Source organism: Alligator mississippiensis, chromosome 5 (assembly GCF_030867095.1).
Source record: "Alligator mississippiensis isolate rAllMis1 chromosome 5, rAllMis1, whole genome shotgun sequence".
Classification (NCBI taxonomy): Eukaryota; Metazoa; Chordata; order Crocodylia; family Alligatoridae; genus Alligator; species Alligator mississippiensis.
In genome coordinates, this window is record NC_081828.1 from 174,255,548 (window position 1) to 174,276,018 (window position 20,471).

The 20,471-nt window shown below is 43.8% G+C and overlaps 1 long non-coding RNA gene across 2 annotated transcripts; it reads left to right on the plus strand.

Annotated features, from left to right (window-relative positions):
• Positions 1-2,546: 2,546 nt before the first annotated feature.
• Positions 2,547-18,290, plus strand: LOC109285786 (uncharacterized). 2 transcript variants are annotated; one of them, XR_002093622.2, is made up of 3 exons: positions 2,547-2,783; positions 13,403-13,491; positions 17,983-18,290. It is a non-coding gene; the product is annotated as an uncharacterized LOC109285786 (long non-coding RNA). The 2 variants fall into 2 exon arrangements; XR_009462278.1 differs by lacking the exon at positions 13,403-13,491 and having other exon boundaries at positions 17,980-18,290.
• The last annotated feature ends 2,181 nt before the right edge of the window (positions 18,291-20,471 follow it).

The window sequence follows — 20,471 nt, forward strand, 5'->3', positions numbered from 1 at the left end:
TTTGAAAAATGAACATTGGTTCACTTGCTTGTCAGTTCAATCTAGGCAGTTTAGAGAAACCTGCAAAGATTGAGTCAATTCAGACTCAGGTGTTTTGACTGTACTTAACCTTATAGTTCACAACTTCTTTCAGTCTCCAAGGAAAACATCCTAGGCATCATCTAGATCTTTACGATTATGACATGACATATAGGATGTATTTGAGCCATTAATGATACAACCAAGGTGCACATTTCAGCCTGCAATGTATTTCTCAAATACCATTGATCATCTGAAGTTGGCAGCCTGAGACAGGTAGCTTATTGTAGTTTCTAGAATGCAAATTGACTTGCTAGGAACTGGAGGAGGGGAAGGTAGGAATTCTATTGCACAGAGATACAAATTTAACAGTATTTCTCCTTTTAATTTATTTAACAGTGAAGTAGATAGCAGTTAACTGAGGTTATATAATTTCCTTATCACCCTGGAGGCACCATATGTGCATTATTATCAGGGTGCAAAAATGCAAATTGCTGATGGGACACAGTGTAGAGCACATGAAAGGGAAGAATAGGCACATTCCACTTGAAAGTGATAGGAGATGTGCAAACAATATGCAGACCAGCTCCATGGCTGATGGTCTGACTTTACTAGCTCCGACTAATGGCAACATAGGCCAAATTCTATTTTAACTCATACAACCAATTTCAAGTTGACATAACTTATCTTTCTCTCAAACCTCCAGTAACGATGGGTTTTTTCCTTTGCTGAGATAAGAATTACTGAAACATACTTGTTAATATCAAACACTAAATCAGATCGATGACGTATCATTTTCCCAGCAAATTCTTTCTTAGAACACACAGCATTCTGGAAACAAATGTGATTGGTGCAGAGATAACACTGAAAATAGGGAGTTACTGCTAACCGAATAACGTGCTCCTAGAAGACAGCATGTTCCATTATCCATGCTGAGAACAGACTGACAAAACACTGTATAAGAACTGCACTGACCTGAAACAAGCCAATAATTTCATGAATCCCACAGCTAGAACAAATTGCAAGAAATATGCTCTGGTATCTCTCTGGTCCTCTTAGAATTAAGTATAGTATGTTAAAAAATACAGTAGTATGACAGTCCAAGTATTTCCCTCCACCAGTTTTAATAAGAGGATGCTATAATCAAGACTAGTGACAATTACCCACTTTGAAAGATATATTTGTTTCCGCAGAAGATGTCATTTCATGCCCGACTCTCATTGCCTTAAGTTTTAACTTGCTTCGCTCTTCTTCCCATTTTTCATTAAGAATGCTACACTGCTTGCTTATTATCTTTATGTGATAGTAAGGTGTAGGGTGCACAGTTAGGTAAGCCTTCCTCCTCTCCCCCTAACCCTGTTTTAGACCAGGAGCCAACATGGACCAGAAGGGCAATGGGCATTCCTAGGTGGCAGGCCCTATGGAAGGGGCTCACAGGCCATGTTTGGTCTATAGACTACACTTTGGAAACCCTGATTTAGACAATGCTTGATCTTTGATCCTTGACCCTCTTCTTAAATGCACCTACTTAAGAGATACTTTTTCCTTTTTTATGTATTGCGGTTTGTCCATTAAAAATGGCTTTGATCTGATGAGAGAGCAAGAAAAAGGAATAAGCTATGATCCAAGAATAGTTTTAGCATGGCAAGCTGAAATAGGGATGAGCATGTCTTCTGAAGCTGCTGTTGTGTAGGGTTTGAGATTTAGTTCTGAGAATTTTCTGGTGTATAGCTCACTCTCAGTTATTAGTTGTTGAAGGATTATGAGAAGCAAAGTAAATACATTAAGAACTCTGAATCACACAATCATAGGGCTGAAATGGATCTCCAGGATCATGTGGTCCAACCTGCCCAGGAATGCTGTTCCTAAATTATCCCTATCAATACTTATCAAACCTCTTATTGAACACTGCTAGGGTAACACTATGTGGATTTTCAGGGAGCATTGAATCTGCAGCTAAATAAACGCATGACCTGTGGCCTAGCAGAGCTGCTAACCACAAGGCAGAATGATATCTAAGACAGCCATTTGCTTATGCTAAGTAACCATCTCAACTGTATTTCCTGAGGAAAAAGCAGCAAGTAAGTCTGTGTGAGTCCTTGTGCTGTGAATGAGGTGAAGTTTTAGGAAAGTGGAAGATGGTACAACATGAGACAGAAAAACAGATTGGAATGTGAAAAACAACACATAATTGGTAACAGAATCCGAGATGAACATATGCGAAAAGGTGAATGGTGATTGGTGAAGAAGCCTCCAGTAGCTTCCAGGTTTTAGACAAAGTCCGCCCATTGACCGAAGAAGAGAAGTCATGGTCTTAGACATGCGCTTATAGCAAAAAGACATGTAAATGAGTAAAATGCATAGGCAATTCCATGCTAATGAAGCAAACAGTGAACAGAGGAGGAGCTTGAGATGGGAGGAGAAATGGGTGGAAAAAAAGAACGGACAGAGGTGGAATGAATGTTAATGAGTATAAACCAAAGTGTATAAATGTGGGAAAAAACTATTGTTCACTGCTGCTCCCTGGTTTGACGGGCTGTGTGTCTGTGAGGGAGCTCGCCCGAAGCTGTCTCCATTCTGAATAAAGCTGTTGTGAGCAATGTGTGCTGGAATTTGCTCCCTACTTGCTCTGGCTTATGAGTAACAGGATCCATGAGTGATTGGATTGTTGTCTCCCTAGTAATTGGGTGCTGCATGGAGTCGGGGTCTAACACACACCTCCAGTGAATGAGAACTACAACTTCTCTGAGCAATCTGTCCTAACAGTAAGAAAGATTTTTTTTCTCCTGAGATCTATTATAAATCTACTTTGCTGCAATTTGAAGCCATTGATTTGCTTTCTATCCTCTCTGGCAAGGAAGAAAAGTTGTTCTCCCTCTTCTTTATGGCAGTCTTTCAGTTATTTGAAAACTAATGTCATGTACCCCTTCAATTACCTTTTCTCCACCTCAAGGTATTCATTAGTTCACACTTGGAAAATGCCTTGAAACAGAAAATCTCTAGAGCAGAGGTTCTCAAACAGTGGTCTGTGGACCACCACTGGTCCACAAGCTCCATTTAGGTGCTCTGCAGAAAGGTTGCGGAACAATCAACAATATCTGTACTTATAAGGTAAGACTACTGATATTAAAATATGAGTTGTGTGCTTTGATTTTTAGAACAAAACAAAGTTTATTAAGTGGTCCTCTGAGACCCTCAGCAATTTTCAACTGGTCCACAAAAAAAAAAAGTTTGAGAACCACTGCTCTAGAGAAACGTGAAGTGTCTCCTTTTCACTGCCTCCTGTCCCTTCCTCTCTGCATGGTGGTGGTGCTGCATGGGACCATGCTCTCATGCAAGTGCTCCCCGGTCCCTGCAACTATAAACTGTGTACTTGAGTCCTCCAGGTGTAGTTGCTTTTCTTTCCTCAAATGCAGTGGAACCCTGACAATCCCACTCAGGGACTATGCCTCACCCCAAGGCCCTGGGAAGAGAGAGTCTAATAGTCCTTTCTGCCAGGGGAAGTTAACTAGACTGAATTCTTCTACAGACAACCAGAGGAGTAGCTGGCCAATTTTGTTTTGGAAACCCAGTAACACCAATAATGGGAGCTGAAGTGGGACTGCCCTTAGGAAGGGAAGATGAAGCCTTGTAGCTGTGGGACTGTGTGTCTACTTGGTTTGAGCTTTGTCTTCTGGCTTTGGGTCTTTTGCCATCTGACAGTGTTGCGTGGGGCAGCAAGCTGTTCCCTGCTACTGAGCCAAGATGTTCCCATATGTTAACAGGGAGGTGAGTCTATTCTAGGCAGATAGTCTAGTCCAAGAAACAGGGCAGCCAGCAGGGGAGCTTGGATTGGAGTTTTCAGAACCCTCTGTTTCCTTCTTTATGTAAGTGTGGTGAGGACCAGCAGTGCAAGGGACAGAAGAGGGAGTTTTCTCTTTTAAGAGGTCCCAAAGGAGGCAGAGCTACCATGGGTGGAGAACATTGTAATGCCCCAACCACTGCCACTGTGAGCTCTGTCTGGATCTGTGTCCACATGGGCTTTGTGTAAGGGGGCCTCTGACCTCCAAGGTTTCCACCCAGGTCCTGATTTGTCTCTGTAGGGAACAAGGCCTACATGTCTCCATTGGGGAGTTACAACAGAGCAGATGATAATGCATTGGCCTAATGTCTGTAAAACTGTCCATATGTCCTTACTCTAAACTACCTAAATGTTAATTATCTGACTGAAATGGAACCTATATTTGGCCTATCCTACTTTTGTTTTAGCAAAACTGGGTGCAAACCTACACGTGCACATTTACTGCGCAGTAACCAAAAGTGCCGTACGGGCACACTTAATGCACAGTAAATATGGTGATTTACACTGACTTGAATGTAAATTACATACCTGCATTGTGCTGTGCATTACTTCACAGTGATACACATGTAGACACCTTACTGCGCAGTAATACTGTGTGTGTAGACTGACATGGGACTAACTGTAGTCCCAAGTCAGTCCACACACAGTGTTAATGCATTTTAATGCCTGCAAGTATAGACACCAGCATATTCCAATTTACTGAGCCGTAATTCACTACGCAGTAAATTTAAGCTGGCATAAATGCACATGTAGACAAGCCCACTGACAACCAACCATCAGAGTTCTGTCAAAACTCCTTTATGTGTTCAACCATCTCTACTCCAACAGCAGCAAAAAAATTCTGTTTCTTTTAACTTTCCCTGGCTGAAATCTGTAGTGGTACAATTTTCTTGCTCCCCCATTTGGCTTTTAGCTTAAATCTGTAACCCATTCTTTCTCTTTTAGTGGTGGCTTTTGATAAGTGTCTTTTATTTTCCCACTATGCCAGTTGAAATGACATGATCCCCAGACCTCAACACTACCTAAATATTACTGGATTAGTAAAGGGCAAGATGAGCCATTAAGCATTAGCTGAACTTCACAAACTGAATCAGTAGCTATTTTATGAAATTCAGGCATGGGGAAAATTAAGATGAATCATATAATCTATGACCTCTGAGAACTCCAAAGCAGCATACAGTCACAGAATAGCAAGCATCTTCTGTAAAACTTTAATCATCATCATTAGGCAAAGCAAGCTAAGCACAGCATAGGGAGGGGCAGAGAAAAATTTTCAGAGATCAGAGGAAGAATGTCTTACATTCAAAAGCATGTCTAACTTTATCCCAACTACATAGTTGGTCCAATAAAACATCACCCAAAGAAATCCTTGCCTTTTGCATAATTTCTGGAATATCATGGCTACAACATCACTCTGATACCACAAAAGTATCTGCTGATTTTGGAAGACCTGGTTGAGTCATACAGAAACTCATTTTTCCAAGCTAATTATCAAGTAGCATATTTTATGTTAAAAGAATAGTTCCCATTGACTATTGCTGCAGCTGGGATTGCTCAGCCAATCTATAAATCAGACTCCACAGTTTCAAAATCAACACACAGAAAAAGATAACTACACAGTGGGTGCATCTACACATGCCCCTGTGACACTGTTGTCACTGTGCTGTCATTTTGTACTTACTTTTGGAAGTACTAAATGACAGTGCAGTAAGACCCTTTAGTAAGCCATGCTGGTGACATGCAGCTATTTTTAGGGCTCCATACCAAGGGAGCGCATTGCTACAGCAACGTAGCTGTGGTGTCACGGTTTGTGCCTGCCGTTGCTACGTCACTGTAGCACGATGCTATGCCCAGTGGGTGCATCTATACGAGACACTTTACTGTGAAGTAGCATAGTTTACTGTGCAGTAAGCATGTGTGTCTACACATGCACATACTTACTGAGCAGTAAACTTCACTAATCACAAATAAATTTGCTATCTGCAAATGCAGGTAGCAAATTTACTTGAAATTACTAACTGCGCAGTAATGCTCATCTAGATGCCTGACCAGGAGCAAATCTGCTCCCAGTCAGCCAGCCACCAGGAGGCAGGAGATTGCCCCCTGCCCTGGGAGCAGCTGTCTGCTGGGGCAGACTCTGCCACAGGAGCCTGGGTGGGGATTATGCCCCTCTGAACCAGCAACAGGGAGCTCCAAGCCTTCCTGTTCTGAGATTATGTTCAGGGAGTGGAGACTGGGAGATCCTTATCTCCCAGCACCAGCTCCACTTTTGCAGACCTTTTGTTGGGAGATAAGGATCTCCCAGCGCCATCCCCATGACGGCAGAGCCAGAACTGGGAGCTCCCTGCTGATGGAGGCTGGGAAGCCTTTGGCCTACTCATCTTTGTGATTGAGGAGCTGGGTGGGGAACAAGCTTGTTCCCACCCAGCTCCATGATCACAAAGCTGAGCAGAGAACAAACTCCCCAGCCTGTTCCCCACAATTGTGGAGCTGAGCAGGGCAGAGGCTCTCCAGCCTCTGCCTTCTGATTGTGGAGCAGCGGCTGGGAACTGTCCCACTCAGGGGAAGTTCCCAGCCCCATATCCTGATTGGGCAATCAAGGCACAGCACTTGGAAAGAGCTGCAGGGATGGAACCTGGCCTTCCCCTGCAGCTCTTTCCAAGTCACCTGCCCCAATCAGGAAGCTGGGGCTGGCAGCTCCCTGCTGACAGGGCAGGCAGCCCTCCAGGGACGGGGAGCAATGTCTGAGTCCAGCCCCGTCTCCTGACTCTCTGCTTTCTGCCAGCCCCTGCCATTAGCACCAAATCTGCTCCCAGTTCCCTACTTGTGTAGATGCCTGCCCAGGAGCATTTACTTGTGAGTAGTTTACTCACAAGTAAACTGGTTCCGGATTAAATGCATGCATAGATGCACCCAGTTGGTGTGAAAAGGTAGTTTAAATGATTCATTCAGCATTACACAGGAACTTTGAGGCAGAGATAAAAATAAAGATCTTCAGAGCAGTGTTCACTGCCTTAATCATGAGATAATCCTTCCTCTTTCAGTGTCCTGTCTCATTTAAGGCATACCATGCAGCTTCTGTAGATAGAGTTCCTTTTATTATATATCCAAATCCAACCTGTGCACAGAAATGCAGAAGGGGTCATGTGGAAAAAAAGTAGATTATGATCATGTAACTATAGCCCAAGTGTGCTCAACTCCTGGGCCCGCAGGTTGGATCCAGCCCACAGGGCTCCCCGAGGGTCCAGACATTTTGTGGCAGGGGAGTGGTAGCAAGGATAATAACCTCTTCCTTGCTGCCGAATTTCTGAACCATGGGCAGCCCCAGGGGCTGGATAACATAGCCCTGCACAGTGGGTGATACCAGCGCAAGGCCAGATCTAGACACACCTGGTTGTGCCAGCACATGGCTGGGCTGGCATGCTGAACTTCACTCATGGACCTAACCCACATGCTGAGCCCATGTGGGATCTGGGTCACAGACTAACCCCATCCCACTCCTCTTACTCATGGGGCCAGAAGGTTGGGTGCCAGTGTTATAGCCTGCATCATAATGCCTGTGCACAAAGGTGGGCAAGTAAGGTTTCACAGACCATCTTAATTTGTCATGTAATATTTTTTAATGCTTTAACAGCCTTATATCATTCCTTTGACAGAGCAAATTAGATAAAACTATATATTGTTTAAGTATTTCTGAAATGTGGTGTAGTCTATTGGCTTTTCTCTACAAGCATCTGTGTGTATCACAGCCTTGGCTCACTTTCCTCACCTAGCCAGTCCCAGTTTCTTCTCTTCATGTATTTTAATCCAATCAAGTTTCCTTGCCCAGCAAGTCCTGCCCTGATTTTTTTGTGTGTCATGGCCCAATCCCAGTCTTCTTAAGCAGTCATTTTCAGTTCCTTATTCCAGTCTCATTGCCCAGCCAGTCCCAGTTCTCTCTTGTATTCCAGTTTGATAAAAAATGTCTGTCCACTTCTCCATTCCCTTTCCTCAATCCCATCCATTCAGTCCCAGTTTCCTTGATGGACAGATCCAGTTTCCTCCTTACATCCCAAATCTCAATTCCAGTTTCCAGTTTCAGACTCCCTTTTCCTTCCTCCTTATCATTATCTTGTGGAATAAGCTCCCTCCAGAGGTGGTGTAGTCACCTACCCTGGAAATCTTCAAGAGGAGACTTGACAGTCACCTTACTGAGGACAACGGTGACCCCAGTTGTCTTTCCTGCTTGGTGCAGGGGGGTGGACCCAATGATCTTCCAAGGTCCCTTCCAGCCTTACAATTTATGAATCTAATCCCTCTGTGCATAAACCCAAGTTCTGGTTCTTGTCCCCCTTTGTTTCAAAGCATCTACCTCATCCATGTTTCCTAAGCATAAGGTGAAAGGCACAGAAGAAACCATAGTGGCAGATTCTCTGTCCTCTGTTCCATCATTAGACCCAATCCCAGCATAGCCTCTGGCAACCCAAAACTGCAATTATAACGAAACAGCCCAAAAATGAAGTATGTGGAGTACAGACTGAATCTTAGGTCAGTTATGAGGTGGGTCCATAATGACCATAAGCTACAGTTGGGCAGTTTTTCACAGAGATGGCAACAGGTACATACTTAACAAAAAGGCTACTTCTTTCCTATTTCAAGTCCCTGCTCCAAAACAGGGACTTAAAAGTTTAAATTGAGCAAAAGAGTATACATTTCACTAGCCTCCTCTTCAGAAATGGAAGAATCATTTGGCTGAAATGATCCAAAAAGAATTAGGTTGCGGCAAGCACCCAACATGGATAATTTCCACCCAAATTACGACAGTTTGCCACAATTAATAGGCAACTAAAAGCAAGATGTTATGATGAGAAAAGTTGGACAACCTTAATAATAAGCCTTGAAATTGGCAAAGTTTTTAGTCTAACATTGAAATGTTTCAATTTTTCATTGTGTAATGACAGGCCATTTTGAAATTTGCCTAAATTTGATTTTTAAAAGTAAAATAAAATGCAAAAATGAAACAATTTGTTTTTGGGGGCGGGGGAAGTGGGTTCATTTTTGGCACCTATACATATGCTGGATGTCTGCTTCAATGCATGATAATTAATTGCCAGCCTCGTCATCGCATGTATTCAGTGCCCCCATGCTTCAAAATGGCAGTGAGGGCACTTTAACTAAAGTTTGTAGAACAAGCTTTAGTTAAAGTGTCCTGCCACCATTTTGAAGTGCAGGATGCTGAATACATGTAATGCTGTGGGCTCTTTAATTAGAGTGGCTCTTGGAGCTCCTCTAATTAAAGGCCCCCATCCCAGAGCATGTGTAACGATGCCCTTTAGTAGGAAAACTGGAAAGTGTTAGTTTTAACAACCATTGTTTCCTTTCTTGGTTCTGTCAATGAACTTAAAAATCAATTGTTCAAACAATACTAATTAAACCTCTACTTAAGTTTGTGATTGATATTGTTCATTAATGGTTGAGTCCCTTTTGATTCAGCAAAGCACTTGTGTGTGCTTAACATAAGGTGAGTCTCACTGCCCTCTGAATCAGGGCTCTTAAAATTTAGAATCAGTGCAACAGATATTTTTCATAAGATAACAGCCTCCTGTGCAAAAGACCAAGACATTTTTGAAAATGGAAAATAAATGTTGAGTCAAAGCTAAACTAAGAAGTGGAAGTAGAAGACAGTACATTTGTGACAACTTACTATTACAATAATTTCATTTCTATTAAAGCAAGAGAATGAGGCAGAGTCCATTATGTTATTTGATAGATGCTCCTGGTACAATTTCTGGCCCACTGTAGTCTAGCTTAGAAAAAGTGGCTTCGTGTCACATCATCCATCTAGTTAAAGAGAAAACGAGTGCATAAAATAAAATAAGGTTCACTTTTCTTAATAAGTTCCTTTTATACTGCTTCAAGGTCTCCAGTGTTGTAACATTTACCTTGGAATAAAGGTCAGCCACCCAGAGACCTGACTGGCTGGCCCAGATGCCATTTGGTAAAATATTATTATAATTGAAAATCAAAATAATATCACCAAAATAAGTCACGTTAAATAGAAGTCAATCATTCTCCCAGAAGAGCAAGCTCATTAAAAACCATATTGTAAGTGTCTTACTGTCTTTTCTAGAGTTAGGGAAGCATGGGTTAACTACTTGCACAGAAATGCTCTGAAACTTCAGATTAGTGGCTCTTTTGATAGGAGAAGGTGGAAAATCATAAATAAAAATTGACAATTGACTCATTGTCTTAATGCATTCATTAGACCAACAATCTGAGTCAAGCTTTTCTTCTAGAACATCCACTTCAGCTATTTGCTATCCCTCAGGGCATTCCAGCTTCATATTTCATTTTCATCAATTAGCAATTAATTAGTTGCAACTTGTAGAAAATTTGTTTGATAAATAAACATAAAATGAGCACATGCAGAACTCCCTGAAGGTGACCTCCTGTTCAAAATGCACTTAAAAAGACATAAAAGCCTTAAAAGAAAGATTGGTCTTAGTTACTAAGAAATTATTCCTTAGTTTCCAACTATTAAAATAAAAGATGGCTTTGCAACTCCCTAGCATGTCTTTGCCACTTTACTAATGCCTGGTCATCTACGTCTGCCAATCACAAGGACATTTAGGGAAGAAAAAAACAAACAAACACTTCAACAGATGAAATTCAAATGACACAGAAGGTACAAGTTCTTCAAGCTTATACCAAGGCTTAATTAGATAAAATAGGCATCTATATGCATGCAGTGAGGCTGCTCCAACATGATGTAATTACAGTGTCAGGGCAGACTCAATTAATCTAAATTAATGGAGACTGCTCGAACGTGGTAATTCCCACACTCCAGCAGACCCCAGCATCACGTCTAATCAGAGTCCCTGCACTGAAAAATGCAGGTGGGGGCACTTTAACTAAAGCTTGTTCAGTGAGTTTCAGTTAAAGTGGCCCTACCACCATTTTTCAGCATGGAGACATTGATACATGTGACACTCCAGGTGCTTTAAATACAGAGGCTCTCAGGGCCACTCTAATTAAACTGCCTCCTCCACCCCCCCCCCCTCCTGGAACACGTTATAAACGCCCAATGTTTATGAGGGTTTTGTCACAGGTTAGCTTAAAAACATCATAAAGGCATTTCAAATGAAAGCAGTCATTAGTTAAGGGGTGTTAAACTGCCATAAGTACCCTCTAGATGTTTCAGAGATATGCCACTATGGAAGTTTATCTTTGATTCATTTTACCCAGGTCATGCCGGGATATTGTATGGGTGCTCTGGGGAAATAAAAAACCTTACTTTTATTCCTCTAGCATCCCAGGATGCACAGGCAGGTCTCAATGACTCTACCAGTTCCCACCCACCACATTTCTAGTTGTCTCCCTGCCCCCACTCCCCATGCTGAGAACAGCTCTCTTAGCACTTCATTTTAGACACACCATGTAGCCAAGTTGTATGGTCTCAGTGTCTGGAGGCTTCATGCTGAGCACCAAGCCCCTGGGCCTCTGCTCAAGGGAGATAGCACAGTGGGAGAAGCTTGCTTGCCCTGGCCACATGGCATCCCTGCCCACAGGCTCTGCACTGAACATGGAACCACCAGGTCTCAATCAGATGGAAAGCACGTGGTGCAGGGACCCTGGGACCCACAGCTCTTAAGCCCTGTGAGGAGATCCTGAGTCTAGGAAAAGGATGCTTTCCCTGGCTTCAGACTCTTAGCTCCTATGGGCTCCACAATGAGTGGTGGGGGAGCAGGGCTACCAGGCTTAAATGAAGCAAGATCCTGAAGCTGGGGGAAGCATGCTCCCCCTGGGTCCACAGTCTTGCCTCAGTGCCCCTCAATGGTTTGGCTTGGCTACCCTGTGGCTCCACTCCAGGGCCTGGGGGTTATCCTGTCAGAGGTGATGGGGAGGCATGCCTGCTGTGCCTGAGCCCCCTCAGCCTTCCATAGGCCCTTTCACCCTGCACTGGACTTGATGGTGCTCAAGGGAAAGCTGGCACCTGGACAGGGGAAATATGGGGAAAGGGCCATGTCCCTGTGTGAAATTTTCAATTAACCTCAGGTAAAGTGAGCGTAATTGAAGTTTTCCTGCACTTTGTGCTGGGCTTAAAGGCACAGGCAGTCCCAAGCAAGGCTTGAAGGGACTGGGATGGGGGGTAGGGGGGCTAAGGTTCTGTTTGACCAGCCTCTTTGCTGGCAGCAGGCGTGGAGCCAGCTGCCTGAACTCCGCTCACCAGCCCGCTCCCTCCTAGTATAAGTGGGACCTTGGGGGACTTGTGAGAGGAAAGCTGGGGTCCCAAAAACCCACCCACCCAGGATGGGACTATCGGGAGGCCACCAGAGTTTGTTGCAGACTTGCCAGCTGCTTTCTCCCCCCCTGGCCAGGATGGGAACACAAAGTCCTTCACACCTCAGCAGCCCCATTCCTGTCTGTATGACCCCACTACTCCTGACCCACTCCTGTCCCCTCAGCCTCCCCCAGAGAGGTCAGCACTGGGGGGGGGCTCATTGGAACAGGTTGGAGCAGGGCTTGGCTAGGGGGAACCCCAGGGCCCAGCCCTCTACCGCCACCCACAGTTCATGAGTCTTTATTATTTCAGTTCTTTTATTTCATTGCAAATCAAAATGTTTTAAATAATTACATAAAAGCGCTTTACATAACCTTAAAGGATTACCATGCAGCCAGCATGTTGGTTCTCAGCCTTGTGCCTTGGCTATTCCCCATCTCCCCTAGGTTCCCAGGCCAGTGCAGCTCCCCCATCCCAGCTACCATATGCCTACTGCCCCTAACCCAATTCCACCCTACTCCAACCCATATATGTTTCAGAGTGAAGCAAAAATTCCTGGGAGGTGCCATGCTAGTTGACCCCTCCCCTCTTACACTACCTGGGCTCTGCCCACCATAGCAAAGACTCCAGGGGTGAAGTCTGGTGCCTCCTGCTATGGCGGGTGTTCAGTGAACTTGGTCCTCAGCTGCAGCAGCTGCTGTTAGAGTACAGAGACAGCTGGGGAAGGTAAGACACCACTCTTCCCTCCACTCATGCTCTTTAATATCAGGAGCTCACTGTGCCTCTGGGGGCAAGATAGCAAATGTACCACTGTGTCCAACATTTCCTATTGGGTAGTTGTCAGTAGTTTCTTGCTCAGCAAGCTGTCCATTTTTGGATCTTATTCAGAGAGTGTGTCTACATGTGATGCTATGTTTCCGTAGCAATCTGCTATGGTGATACAGCATCCACGGGTGTCTACATGTAACCAGCAGCTACTTTGCTGTAGCGGTGTGCTCCCCCATTATAGCACACCACTACAGTGAAGTAGCTGCTAAAAATAACCATGTGCTGTGCATACGGTGCAGTACAGGCACTTACTGTGCCATGCTTTACTGTGCCTTCTGGAAGTACTAAAGCACAGTGCAGTAGCAACGTCACCATAGGGCAATGTGTAGATGCACCCAGATTCACCTCTCCCCAAGCATTGTACGCAGAGGTTCAAGATTTCTCCATATAGGTTCCTCAGCACTCTCGAGAGCACTGCCAAGAAGCACAGGCCTATTCTCACATTGCTATTTCAGATGCAGCAAACCCAGAAACAAATCAAGGAAGACATCTTGGGAAGGATCCCATATCATTTTATCCACTCAAATGGCTACACTTTGGCCAGGTAGGTTCGTGGCCACAAATAGCTTGCTCTCTTTCTTCTGGCCCCACATCTTTTAGTAGATGCCAAGGGGTCCAGCTTCAAAAGGAGGGCTGGAGAAGACAGTGGAAAACCTTTAACATATGGCCTGGTGTTTAGAACACTGTACTGGAAAGTTGAAAAGATGCAGGCTTAAATCCCCTTGGAAGGAGCCTAAAACTCTTGGCCTGAAACATGGGCTGGCCCTCTTTGTCCTTTCTCTGCTAGTATTGAGTTTTTCCTGGCTACAATACTGCGAGTGAGATTTGCCCAGAGGAGTCACACATGGACCTGTATACCTACCCAGCTTCAGTGCAGTCTACCACACATACTCAGTGCATCCATACTACACATGGAGAAGAATTGTAAACCAGGCATAAAGACAAAAAGGCATTTATATGGATTCTTAAAAGTTTATATTAGCTGGGTAGCTGCCATTTGGGCATGTGAACTAGGATTCTGCCCTTTATGCCCAGCTGTGATCCCAGCAGGCCAGGAACATGTGAGCAAGGCCATATTTCTAAGCAGCACTGTCAGCTACAGAAGTATAGACATACCTTGAGCACCTAACACAAGGCTCTGAAGACACAAGCCAGGTATTTAAAAGAGCTTTAGTGAATCTGGCCCTTAGTAATTTTTTAGCTATCTGAAAAGGTCTGTAACAGTCCAAGTACAATGTCTGATTATAGCAACTTTTTAAAAGTAAAATATTGTTAACAACATAACAATACTTGTAAATATACCTACATATATCGCTGTAGTAACTAATGGTGTTGAAATGTTTATGTGAAAATCCAGGCCTTTTCAAGAGCTAAACATTTTACTTCACGTCCACTTTATCAGAAAGAAAGAACATTCCAGCTGCTAGTCTTGGATCTCGAAAACAGCTTTAAAATGGATAATTTTAGCACTTTGAATTACAATCACTCTTAAGCTTGACACATACAGCAGAATGTCTGCTATCACCAGAGCAATTTTTCACAAAAACTAGATAGCATTCCTCCAATATGTGGCTCTTATCTACTTGCCTTAGCAAAGGGCAGTAGTGCAACTGAAGACATCAAGATTATCCTAGGAAGTCTGACATGATAGCTGACTGATTCTTTTCATTAGCCATATGCTTTCTGTGTAGGCACTTATTAAATAAACCTTATTATTACTATTTTTTCACTCTAGCCAATAAACAACTAGCTCAATTATTCACATAGCCCTAATAAGAAAGTGGTTGAAACAATCCCTTTGTAGAATCAGGACTTTAATAAGAATCTCTATGGCCACATCCACGTGAGTGTGGACGTTTGTCTCCCAGGGGACAAGAAGCCAGTGGCAGACCTTGTGCTGCTGCTACTTGTCCCTGGGGAATGCCTGTGCCATGCATGCTCTAGCATGTGGCAGGTTACCCCAGGTGGGGCAGGGGAGGCTGGGGCCAAGAACTGTACTGACCCCAGCAGCCTTACCTAGGGTCCTGGGGACCAGAGAAGCTGCAGCCGTGGCACACTCCAGCTGCCAGCAGGCTTCAGTTTTGGGTGGTGCATGCTGCTGCCACATGTGCTGCCCCACTTTTATCTGCATGGATATCCCAGGGCCAAAGCCAACTCACTGCACTACAAGGTAGCAGTGCAGAGAATGCCTGAATGCACAGTGTGTGGCACTGCAGACAGGTCTGCTACATAATGCACAGCCACACTCATCTAGATGCAACCTAAGTCTAGGGACAGGCATTCAAAAAGCCTGAGCTTGAATTGATTCAATCTTTGCAGGTTAATCTAACCTGGCCAGGCTGAATCAGTTTGTAACTGCAAAGACATTCCGGAAATGCAGGCACATGCCTGCAGTGGCTCAGGCTAGAAGCCATGGGGCACTAGAGCAGCTCTCTTTTCACTTCCATTGTGCTGAGCAGAGGGGGGCATGGCCAGGCCCTGGCCAGGATGCTCTGATTAGGAAGGGGTTTCCTCCCCACTTCTGACCAGCCCAGCAGGGAATTGATAACACAGTGTTTATCACCCCTAACTCAGCGTTTATCACCCCATTAAGAAAACAACAGGGGGACATTACTACATACCTGTTGATTCTGCCTTTGTCCTGTCTGCCACAGCATGGGACCGTAGTCAGCATGTGGTCAGCTAGCTAATGCTGAGGTGCCTGTGTAAGGCAGAGGAGATGGGGGAAATCCCTGCTTAGCAGGGAGTGGGGAGGGGAGCGGGGAGCAGGGGGAAGCCAGGCAGATGCCTGCAGTCTCTGCTGGAATTCCAGTCAGGGACCAGAAAGGGGGGGGGGGGGGCAGTCCTGCTGTGAAGCAGAGAGCCTCGCTCAGCCCCGAGAGCATGCTGGGATGCTGGGGGAGTCTGGTTTAACTTAAACCAGAAAAGTGTCTGGGACATCCATTGCATAAACCGCTTTGACCCAAATTAGTTAAGTCTGATACTACATTCAACCGATTTATCTCAAACCGGTTTCAGCCATTTTCAAACTGATTTATGTGCACTGAATGTCTGTTCTGTTACAGGTTTAAACCAATTTCTGATCACTTATACTAGTTTATGTGTAATGTCTGTTCCTAGCATAAGTGTAAACAGAATTCTCTTTTCAGGTGGGTCCAATTGTCCCAAGTTTCAATATGGATCAAAATATGAAAGGCATAGTCATGTATACACATTGCCCTTCCAACCGGCTCCCCCTCTGCCAGTGAGAGTGTACAGCCTGATGGGCTTGTTCCTAGAATGACTTGTAATTAACTTGAATGAGCCACAATCAACTTGCGATTGACTTGTACTTAACTTGAATGAGCCATGATCAACCCCAAGATGTATGGGGTTTCTCTTTGGCTGTCTAAAGTAGTTTTGGGGATATCACCTCTTACTAGATGTATGGGGGTAAAAGTGCTATCACTTTTTTTTTTTGGCAAACATCATAGGTAATTAATGCAGGACAATGGACTCCTACATCTACAGGATCCTGGAACAAAAGGCTTTCTGTCCCAGGAGAAATATGATATTTGTTTATAACCTAGAGGGCCATATCTAAAGTAGAAGAGAGATGAGCTCTAAAACTTATTTACATAACTTTAAAATATGAGCTATTAAAGCAATGCTAAAAGTTTCTGAGCTACATCTCTTGTACAGCTTCACTGTATTTTAGATATGAATCTGTTAAGTAATTACAGATCATAAGGAATTCTGAGTAATACCCATAAATCTTAGTAATTTATGACTGTGTGATTTAGCATTTAATCATTCTTTTATAATAGGACAATATACTTTTTTCTTTTAATATTACTTTATGGAAATTGTTATTTTAAAATGCAACATCCTCTCCCTATGCCTCAGATAAAAAAAATTAAAGGACTGCATATACATTGCAATTAGGGGGCTTGTCTACATGAGATGCTTTACTGTGCAATAGTGATGTTTCCCGTGCAGTATGTCCATGCATCTACATGTGCGCAGTAAATTATGCTACTCATGAGTAAATTTGTTACCTGCAAGTGCAAGTAACAAATTTACTTGCAAGTAGTTACTGTGCACTAATCCACATGTAGACATCAACCAGGAGCAGATTTGCTCCCAGTCAGCTCTGCCACTAGGGGACCAGACTAAGGTTAGCCCTAGGGCTCTGGGGCTGGGAGTCTTTCTGCCCTAGGGCTGGGCCAGCTCTATGGGAGCCCCAGTATCAGGACCTTAAAAGCCTGCAGGCATTTTGAGCCCCGGGGCACACACAGGAAACCTGAGGTCACCCCAGCCCCTGTGTCCCCCTGGGCAGGCCACAGGCTAGCTGCTGAAGTCACAGGGTGGCAGCAGCCCTGGGATGGCACACTGCGGCAGGGCAGGTGGTCGCTGCATGTGGAGGAGTGGGAGTTCCCAGACAGCTGTGGGCCAGCTGGCAGTCAGTGCGGCAGGCCAGGAGAGCCAGTACAGTGACCAGCAGGAGCCCAGGAGCTGGTTGTCACTGCCAGGGGCAGGGGCTGGAACAGCCATGGTGTAAGAAGGCAGAGGCAGTGAGGAGAGAGCTGTCACATGCTGCCCCTGTGCTGTGCATGCTGCTCCGGGCCAAGGAAGTGTCTGGCTGGGAGCACAGTGTATGGCTGGCTTTTCAAGATGGCTGCTAGCTGCTGGCAGCTGCAACTGAAGTCTTGAGTTCCCCCTGGTGGTGGCAGAGGCCCATTGCAAGGCTGCAGAAAGTGGCACCAGTTTCCTGCTAAGATCAGCAAATCTGTTCCCTAGTCTCTGCATAGGTACACGTCTGCCCATGAGTGTTTACTTGCAAGTAATTTACTCACAAATAAACTGATCTTAGATCAAACACATATGTAGATGCACCCAGGAAAACCTACATTTGTCTCTCCTTGTATGGAAGAGAAATTTTAGATTTGTTTTTTGTTCCTCAGAAACCAGTTCAGGAATTTTCTCTCTGTACCATATTTTAATTGAGCTTTCCTTTGTTCTTGTTCAATTTAAATCTTCATGTTTTCCCAAGCAGGAAGCAGCTGTGACCACCTGAATCCTGAGATCCTGCTCCTGCCTTTGTTTCAAGCTAATTTGCATCATCACAGATCCTCACAGGAGGTGAGAGGCTCCATACCAGCTATGAACTGACTGCCCAGAGGCGTTTTCCATCTATTGACTCCTCTGTGAAATCCTATGAAATATGAACTTTCATTTCTACACAGGAGAACTTTTACAATCTTTTCTCCAATGCCTGATGAAAGGTGTTTGTGCCTGAAAGCTTGCAATTAAAGAATTTTTTTTGCAATGATCTTGTTGGTCTAATAAAAGATTTCATCTCTACTATGAGTCCTGATTGCCTTGATTAATATTAGGCATTTCATTTCTGGTCAAAACTATAGACTTTTTTAGCACTGCCAGTCTTTCTTGGGGGTTTCCCTTTGGCTGTGTGAAGTAGTTTTGGGGATATCATTTCTTACTAGACTTCAACAGGTACAGCTCAAATGGTCATAACATTTGTGGGAGGACTAGTACAGATTAAGTCCAGGCTTTTTAAGAACCATCAAATTTAATAGAGCCATAGGCACATAAGTGAAATGCTTTCCCTATTAAAGCAACTCTGGGAAAGGGTGACATTATAAAAAAGATTTATGGAAATGAGAACAGGCAAGAAATGAATTTAAATGTATCAAAATGAATTCATAAGGATAAGGACAAAGGGGATTATGAATACGATGACATAATAATCAAACTCTTAATGCAATTTCTCAAGAACGAAAACCATCGAAAAATTTCCCCCATATAACAGGCCCCATTAGAAAAAGCAAATCCATTCCTTCTACTGAGACATTTGAGGAAGAATTCCACCAGGTAAATTCCTCCATGTGGCTTACTTCTGTGACACCTATTATTTACATAAGGATGGACGTTAGGCAGCCTAACCAATAACCAAGGCTCTTCTGCATGCTAGCTGCTGCACAGACAAACCATAAAGACAGTCCTTTCCCTGTAAAGGCAGTACACTCCTGGCATCCACCAGGACACAAGAGATGGATTGGCTGTATTACTTACTATGTGTAGCAAAGCCATTTCTGCCAATGCAGAGAGGTTACTAGAATTTATTAGTTATAATTTTCCTTCTCCCTTTGAGGCCAGTAGACTTAGATTTATGATACTAAAGAAACCTAGATTTACAGAATAGTTTACTTACAAATAGAAATATAGTACCAATATCATTTTGAAAACTTTCAAACCTTTCTAAAATTGTTCCTGTCAAATATTTGACATATATCAATCCTTATGAATTAGCATTGGTTGGCTATCTTTTTTTTATGGAAATATTTGGCTTTTTGTTAAAAAAATTGCTTTTTTTGTTTTTTTGTTTCTATAGTCAGTTTCTGACCCCCAAAAAGAGCTTTGAGGATATCAAACACTAGCTACAAAAATAAAATGTTCTCTCTTCCACACACCACTTTGTAAGATCATGCATTTATAAACCTGTGAATCAGAATTAGGTACAGATGCATTTCTTTCCATGGAATCCATCTGTGCTGTTTGGCTATGTGTAAAGTAGGATTATTTTCCCCATATGAAACTGTCTTCATTTCTTTGTCATGATCTCTTGCTATTCAACTGTGATTGCATTCACTCTTGGTCCTCTTCTCTTTATTTCTGAGCATTTTTATTTCTATCTGCCCCTTTCCTACCCTAATTTATCAGTTTCCTTAAAATGGAGACCAGATTTGTTACACTGATTTGAAAATTAGACAAAATGCATTTATCTGTTATTAAAAACAAAACATTAGACCCGATGAGTGCATCTACATGTGCAACTAGTGTGATGCAATAAACTCCAGCACAATTTGTGCCAGTCATCTGGTCCTGGGTGCAGCATTTACACATGTGCTTGGGGCCACAGCACATTGAACTGGGGCAGAGCAGCCCCAGGCTGGCAGGGGACCTGAGGGATCAGCCCTGGGCTCCGAATGGCAGCAACAGGCAGCAGAGGGGCTGGCTGGAGCACAAGGGTACAAGCCATCAGGAACCCTGACACTTTCGCGACCTCCTGCCCCAGCTAGCCCCTGTCACAGTCTACACGTGTTTGATCACGTTAAGTACTCCACAGTAGGATAGTACTGTCTCCTACAGCACTACCTTACAGCAGAGTTAATCTATTGTAACCTAATACCAGTACACGTATAGACTGTGACACTTTACTGTGGACCTAATGGGCCTTTGTACATGCCACAAAACTGGCCTTTAAAATGGCTTAAATGCCCATTTGCACCACTTTAATGGCATTGCTTTTTGCACGTTCAGCAGCGTATTCTGCTTTAATGGTGTTGCTGCTTGCATGCTAGGCAAAAAGTTCAGCATTTCCTGAGTTGTGAACATTCAGCATTTCCTGAGTTTCCTGAGTTTTCCTGAGGTGCAGCCTCCTTGAGGAGCATGAGAGATTTCTGAGGGGGGGGTTGTGAATAACATGGCACCCCGTTACTTCAGCCTCTCTTGTGCCTTCACTCC